The sequence below is a fragment of the Leptinotarsa decemlineata genome, unplaced genomic scaffold (genome assembly GCF_025532065.1).
Source record: "Leptinotarsa decemlineata unplaced genomic scaffold, Ldec_3_MD MMD2_tig00000008_RagTag_RagTag, whole genome shotgun sequence".
Taxonomy (NCBI): Eukaryota; Metazoa; Arthropoda; class Insecta; order Coleoptera; family Chrysomelidae; genus Leptinotarsa; species Leptinotarsa decemlineata.
In genome coordinates, this window is record NW_027412537.1 from 10,906,700 (window position 1) to 10,913,797 (window position 7,098).

Here is a 7,098-nt window from a genome sequence, read left to right on the forward strand (position 1 = left end):
GAAAATGTACCTTCAGAATGGTATTTCCATTCGGTATTTGGTAAGCAGGCCATGATTACTATTTGACAGTCGCGTTGTGACATTCTCCTAATAATATCGACATTTTCGTCACTTCAGAAGTTGTAAATACCTTCAAAACGATGGAACAAAACTATTCAAACAAAGTTCTTATGAATTTGTTTATTATTTTTGGACAGTGTGACAAAATTATCAGCAGAACATGTAGAAAGTTCAATGAAATGTATCCGAATCTACCGCCAATGAACCTCAAGAAATTTATACGAATTCAGAACAATTTCAATATGTTTGGATAAACTTTAAAAAAGCACCAAGAAACTTGAAATTGGAAATATTGATATGAATAATTATAAAAAAGTAAAACAATCATGTGGAATATTTCAAAATATGTTCGAATCGCTGGCCGTTCACTTCCAAGCACTTTAAAATGCGGGTGTTGACTGCTTTCGTGGTGGCAGATCTGATTTCATTGGGATCCAAATCTTCAAATGTTTGGGCAATCCTTTCTAACAATTCATCTCTCGAACGCACGGGTATTTTGTAAACTTTTTCTTTAAACATTCCCCACAAATAAAAATCTAATGGATTAAGATCGGGTGATCTCGCTGGCCAATTCCATGGTCCCAAGCGCCTCATCCACCGATCGTCAAATAGTCTATCCAGTTCTGCGCTCACTTCTCTTGTGCAATGTGCAGGAGCTCCGTCTAGTTGGTACCAACAGTTTCGATTATCTTCGAGTGGCAGATTATCCACGAAACTGTCTACAGTATTCTCCAAAATATTCAGGTAGCTTCTGGATGTTAATGACTCCTCGTATATCACGTACCTCAATTTGTTGTCCATCAACATGCAGAAGACATTAAAACTAAATTTTTATTGAAATCCGGCTTCTTTTGTGACGTGAGGATTTTCACTGGACCAATAATGACGATTTTTTCTATTGAAAATCCCTTCTCTCGAAAATTTCGATTCATCAGTCCAAATAATTTTATTTAAAAAAAGTGGATCTGTTTGAATGCGTGTCAACAACATTTCACAAAATTCTTCTCTCTATTGAGGATCTTGAGGCTTCATTGCTTGAATTTTGGTGAATTTATAATCATGCATTTTATGTCTTCGCAAGATTCTTTGAACCGATGAATATTTTATACCCAAATCTTCTTCAGCACTTCTTATCGATGACTCGGGAAATGCGTGAAAATATGCTAAGACATTAATCTGGTTGTCTTCGAAAGTTACGGGTCGAGGCAAGTTTCTTGGTGCTTTTAAAGTTGATCCAAATGCATTGAAATTGTTCTGAATTCGTATAAATTTCTTGAGGTTCATTGGCGGTAGATTCGGATACATTTCATTGAACTTTCTACATGTTCTGCTGATAATTTTGTCACACTGTCCAAAAATAATAAACAAATTCATAAGAACTTCGTTTGAATAGTTTTGTTCCATCGTTTTGAAGGTATTTGCAACTTCTGAAGTGACGAAAATGTCGATATTATTAGGAGAATGTCACAACGCTACTGTCAAATAGTAATCATGGCCTGCTTACCAAATACCGAATGGAAATACCATTTTGAAGGGACATTTTCACAAATAAATGTTCATAAGTCCGAAACTTGACTAGTTAGGTATAGGTATGATTATACATAGAAAGAAAGCAAATTTCAGCAGCTTTCCAAATTTTCAATAATATACAGGGTGTTCCATTTAAAATAATCAAATTTCAGCAACTTTTTCAAGCAAACGAAAAAACTGTAATTTTTTACCACCCTGTATTGAAGTAACGGAGATTAGGCTAATGTGTGGGAAGTGTCCAAGTATCATCTAACTCCAAACCAAATTTCGATATCATAGTACTTCTTAACTAAAAGATATCGGCATTTTTAGAAGTCATGATTTTCGAAGAAAAAAATTGAAATTAATTTTTATTTCGAAAACGAAAACAGATAGGTATAGGGAAATATCAAGAAAAGTTGTCGGGCAATTGTTGGAGATTCCAAAAATAATATTATATACAGAGTGTTCCATTTGAAAAATCAAAGTTGCTACTGCTTTTTAATAGAAGCGGCAACACCGCATTGTCGAAAATATTTTATTTGGCTAGAGAATGTCCGAATATGCCCTCCATTAAATTTTCAAAGTGATCCGTTGTCTGGTTCACCAGAAACGTCTAATGTGCCATCCACCGTGAATCAGCCTGTATATCCGCTACTTGAACACAGGGCCCAGTTCTTATATCCGAATCTAATCGGCTTACCACGAATATATTGTTTTGCATAATGCTTTCCATAGTAAGGCACCATGCTCTCATCAATTGAGAGGTTTTCGTCCAAAGCACCATGCTTCTTGTACTTGTCGTTCAGTTGGTCGATGAGCGGTCGGAGCTTGTACAGACGATCATCTTTTATAATCTTACTATTATCATTGAAATGTATGAATCTTAGGATTTTCTCGAATCTCTTTAACCTCATATTATTTTGCACCATTTTGGGAACGTCATCCTCACTCGACCAATAGTCTCTTATTAGGGTATTTACCGTATCCTGATAGTAATAGAATTCCCAAAAAAACATATAGTTCGTCCATTGTCAGGTTGAGTTCTGTATTTTTCTGCAAAGCGTATCTGTTACTTCCCTCTATTATCATTTCCAGTAGTTTTTTGTCGAAAAATAAGCGAAAAAAATCTGTAGGTGTTAACGCTTGCTTTGCATCTGGCGATACCTCTTTTGGATTACAAAATGTGCTCATATTATTGTTAGGTAAATCTGTTGGATCTAAAAACCATTTCGATTTTGTATATGGTTCCTCTTTTCCGATATTCGCGTTTCCTTGGTTTAGTTTGAGTCGCTTTTGTAATTGGGACAAGGGCAATGAGTCTTCGGAGTCGGAATATTCTTCACTTTCTGGAAACAACGCTGTCATTTGACATGGCTGACTCAGAATTCCTCGTGGAAGATGGTTGATATCACCAATATGCTCATCGTCTGATTCATCAGTGTCAACTCCGGTCTCATATTCGTCTTCAGGTGGTAATATGTATATATTAGATTGGGGAATATTATCTTCTTCTTCCAAAATATCAACAAGTTCAGCCAGAGACAATCTGAAAAAGCAAAAAATTCAAATGCGCTAGGTCATCACGGATAGCGTCCCTTTTGAGGGACGTGACGAATATAACGTCATTTTTGGAATATTATCACAAACAAAAATCATATATCAGTTTTATTCTATGTATAAGAACCTTCATCAACTTTTCACAGTGAAAGAGGGACGAGCAAAATACGAAATTGCATGAAAATTCAAACTCACTCATTGTTTTTTGAAGAGTACAAAGATGCATCCATTTTGTGCTGTCCGGATAATTTTTTTCTCGCAACAATGAGTCAACTCTTCGCTGGATAAACACGACTGGTCTCCCTAACAGATTGTAACGTGCGAAACAAAATGTTTCCCCCTCCAATCAGTAATGGTGCCACTTTTATACTGAACCCTTTAAAGGGACGCTGTCCACTAATGGGTTAATATAAATTTCTCATAAAATATGTAGAGCATTTCAGATACAAACGTAAGGAAAAACGATTTAGGAACAATTAATTTCACATAGACATTGAAACGACTTCTTTCATGAACAATTACATGGGAATCATAGTTGAGTCATATAATAATAATGTGTTTCAGAGTGATCCCCTCAGTCCTCTACTTTTCCCTATTATCCGTTGTACTCAGAGGTACTCAAGGGTATAGAAGTAACAGAAGTGAAGAACTCTATTCCCGGCAAGTATCAGCACATACTTTAACAGATTTGGTCATCGAAACAGTCGGAGAAGCACAATATTGCTGCTATGAATATTCTAGCCGTTCCAATCCTACTCTACTGGTTTGAAGTAGTGAAGTGGACCCGGGATAAGTTGTATCAACTGGACTTAGAGAACCAAAAAATTATGCATCTTCATAGGAATTTTTATTCCAAATCGTTCGTGCTACGGCTGTACTTCCCCTGCCAACAGGGAGGCCGTGACCATCCAAGTTTCGAGTCGAGTACCATTCCGTCTACATGACGGAATGGTACTGGATGGAGCCTTTGTAGAAACAACCCCCGTTCGCATGTTTCACAAATCGCACTTCCGAAAAGTGAACGGAATGAGTGTCGAATTTATGCCTCACCCACCGTACTCCCAAGACCAACTGACATCTTTTCAAGCACTTCGACCAGGCAGAAACGGCTTTTGTCGATTTCATCGGACTCCGAGCACCCAATTTTCATGCTGACGAAATTTAATGTCTTGTGTTGCGTTGTTCACAAAATATCACAGTTTACAGAGATTCACTAAACCCAAGAAAACTCATTTCAAAGTAGGTCGGGATTACTTGTGGCCGTATGTCAAGTAGAGTAATATCAGTAATGTTATTTTTCTCGTGCTTGGAGTTGAGGAGAGAATATACAAAATATTCATTTGTTCCTTTTGCGTTTATATATATGATGGCTGTAGGTGAAATATGCAGAGTTGGAAATCGAGTTCTCGTCTGGCAGTAGACAATGAATACTGAAGGCAAATCACATTCATTTATCATCACGCTAGTCAAATTACGGAAAAAGTTATACTTTTTCAACTTCATAATAGCTCCGGACTGCCACTGGCCGGATGTGACTACTCTCGTTCGATCTGGAAACGATCCTGATTCGACTTGAAATAAAGGAAAATTCGACCTCTCGCGTCGCATCTGTAATAACCCTATTGAATTAAACGGGTGGAAACGAGAGAAAAGTTAATTAATTCAGTAGCTTTGGAACTTACAAATATTGGTACCGCTGCTACGACTTGCGAAATGGCTCTGTTTTATATTGCCAGATTCGTAATTTTTGAAAATAATTAGACAGATGTTCGAGAATTTCGAATGACGAAAGGCATTATTGGATCGAGTCGCTTTGTGTAAGTTTCAATTTGTGGCAATAATTAGAACTGGAGCATTTTCAATTGAAGGCAGAGATGAATTGAAACGATTTGGTGATCTTGGTTTTAAATTGAAAGTTCACAAAATGTTCCGGTTTTTTGCGTCCTCTTTGAAAGCACAGTATTCACTGACATTATATAAAAACATTATTTCTTCGCCACTTTTCAACCTGATTCAATTTCTGGATTTCAGAATTGTCAATCACAAACTAATTATTTCAACAAATTTGTATTCAACTTGCAATATATGCATACAGGGTGTGCCATCGAAAACTTGACATGGAGGTTTTGTGTACTAATCTTGTAAATTCGAAAAAACGCTCAGACAGGTCGATTTTTATTGAGAGGGGGTTATACAACTGCAGAGAAGGTTGAGTTAGTTGATTGAACTCAACTATGGAAATAGACGCTGTGCTGCAAGAGCTGCTGAACTGTTCAATCAAAAACATAAGGAGAATATGTTGCGACAGTATGTTTTCGATTTGATTGCAAAATTTCGCGCAACTGGATATGTAGCAAATAAAAAACGGCAAATCGAACCACCAGTAACAAATGAGGCGACACAAGTGGCAATTCTGGGCCATGTTGAGCTTGACCGTCCTCTGAACACAAGATAGTTAGCATTTGTTTCCAGGGTGTAACGAACTAGCATTTGGCGTATTTTAAAAACCCACAAAATTCATTCTCACAAGGTTAAATTAACGCAAGAACTGAATGAAGATGATTTCGATCGACGCTTGCAATTTTGCGAGTTAGTAAGTGAACGAGCGGTGGAAAATCCACATTTTGTTTTCAACATTATTTGCTTCAGTGATGAATGTTCTTTTTTTCTGAATGGCACAGTTAGTCGCCATAATTTTCGCTATTGGGCTGATTCAAATCCTCACATTTTTCATGAAGTGCATATTCAACGTACACAAAAATTAAATGTATGGGCTGGAATTTTCGGTGGAATTTTTAGAAGGAAATTCAACCGGACAAATGTATCTGGAGCTTCTGGAAGATACTATTAAACCCCTTCTCACTGATATGATTGAAAATGACCACAATCAACGAGAGGATCTGTTAATATTTCAACAATCTAATCAAATACTGTTCGGCAGTATTTGATTAGATTGTTGCAATATCACGTGCGTAGGGCATGTCAATGTTTACATCCACCCTATCTTGGATTTGAATTTGCTTTAGATTCTTCAAGCCTTCCTGATTTTTTACTAATTTGATCTTCTAATTCTGAAAGAATCACCACATCATATGTGTAAAGTAGCATGACTATTCATGTGTTTTCTAGGTAAACTACTTCAGTTCCTTTCCACACGAAGACATTTTCCATATCGGCAATAAATAGCAAGAACAGCAAAGGGCTCAAAATGTCAACTTGCACTACACCAGGTGTAATTTCTCATAGATCGGTGAAACCATCAGAACTAAGGATTCATATCATCTTACTGCTCGAACCTATATGATGGAAGTAGTAGGAAAGTGGAGTAATATGGAGCCAGATTTGCAAACAAAAAAACATCTGGAATAGGTATGTCAAATGACGTTATTGATGAGTCAAGAAACCGCCAATAAAGCGTCTAAAAAACGTCGAATTGCATCTACGTACTGCTAGAAAACTTGCAAAATGTCGTTTCTGACTGTTCCTAGACCTTTCTTGATGTTTTTTGATGGGTCCCAGGCGCTTTTTGACGGTTTTTAGACGCCTTCTTGATGCTTTTCAACGTTTAATCAACGCTCTCTTGACAAATCCGGCTGATAGAGTATTTGCTATAGAATAAATAAGTGTTGGTTTCGTATTTTCTCTTACTGTTTATGAATAAAGCATATACCATTCTTCTTCTTAGTCGTGATTGTAGCTGTAAAGCGCGAGTGAAAATGAATACAATGTCGATGCATTTGTTCTTTAAAAATCTGACTTACTTTCAAGGGGCATATTATCATTTGCCAAGGTCATCAGCTTCTTCTCGAAAATTTCAATGGGAATTTTAAAGGTGTTGTTATTTAGGGCAATGCCTATATAATTCGAAAGATCATCAGCGAACCTATTTTTTGTAAATCTTTTCGAAAATAATCCCAGACCAGTTTGAAGGGATGACTCTTGTTTTCGCTATTTTATTGAACAAAAATG

General features: G+C 36.7%; 1 long non-coding RNA gene across 1 annotated transcript in view; it reads right to left on the bottom strand.

Moving 5' to 3' along the window:
- LOC141480712 (uncharacterized) overlaps positions 1-7,098 on the bottom strand; it is a 390,701-nt gene that overhangs the window by 39,972 nt on the left and 343,631 nt on the right. The gene's annotated exons all lie outside the window — the stretch shown is intronic.